This window comes from Mobula birostris, chromosome 20 (assembly GCF_030028105.1).
Source record: "Mobula birostris isolate sMobBir1 chromosome 20, sMobBir1.hap1, whole genome shotgun sequence".
Classification (NCBI taxonomy): Eukaryota; Metazoa; Chordata; class Chondrichthyes; order Myliobatiformes; family Myliobatidae; genus Mobula; species Mobula birostris.
The window spans coordinates 58,371,055-58,372,106 of NC_092389.1; positions in this window are offsets into that span (position 1 = coordinate 58,371,055).

Genomic DNA, 1,052 nt, shown 5'->3' on the forward strand with positions numbered 1-1,052 from the left:
GAACAGGAATAAAATTGTTTGGTCAGAGGGAAGTTCCAGTTTTGGCAGATGAAACGGAATTGCTAGACGAAGCGATCCCTCCAGTTTACGCCGGGCCTCACCAACGTGGAGGAGCTGCATCAGGAGCACCGGATCCACCGGGTGTCGTACTCATCTCGCTTTCAGGGAAAGCTGCCAGGAGGAACATTAGTGGAGAAGGACAAATGGAGGGAGCGATCTCTGCAGAAACCGGAAAGTATTGGTGAGGTGGTAAATATGTGTTTGGAGCACAAGACACTGGAACAGAATCAGGTCATTCGGCCCATCGAGTCTGCTTCCCCCATTTCATCATGGCTGATCCATTTCCCTCCTGAACTCATCCTTCTGCCCTCCCACCAGAACAATTCACGCCCGGAGTAATCAAGAACCTGTCAACCTCCGCCATATTTATAGTCCACTAACCTGCCAACACAGCCCCCTGTGGCAACGAATTGAACAGATTCACCACCTACTGTTCTCAACCAGGCAATTATAGGGCGGTGAGGCTGACATCAGAAGTGCTAAATCTATTGGATTATCTAAAGGCAAGTCCTGCCGAATGGCCTCGGCCCGACACGTCGAATGTACTCTTTTCCATAGATACTGCCTGGCCTGCTGAGTTCCTCCAGCATTGTCTCTGTGTGTTGCTCGGATTCCCATCATCTGCAGATTTTCTCTTGTTTGTGACAATCAATTGCATTCATTTTTTACGGACAGGAAGGCTGGTTTAACATTTTATCTGGAACTGGACACTTCAGTTTTTAACACTATGAGTGCGATGTTGTACTGTGAATATGTTGACCACTACACTCTACATGGTTTTGTTCTATTTGTATTGCTTCTCGTAAAATGTGTGAATGATTTGTGTTTCTGTTGTTGTGAGCGCGGCTTTGCCATGTGTCTGTGATGATGTTGCCGGTATGTTTATCAGAGCAGCTGTGTTTAATGTCATTTTCTGTTCACAACTGTAAAGGAAAATAAAACAATTGTTACTCCGGATCTGATGCAGCAATAAAAAGGGAAACACACAATGA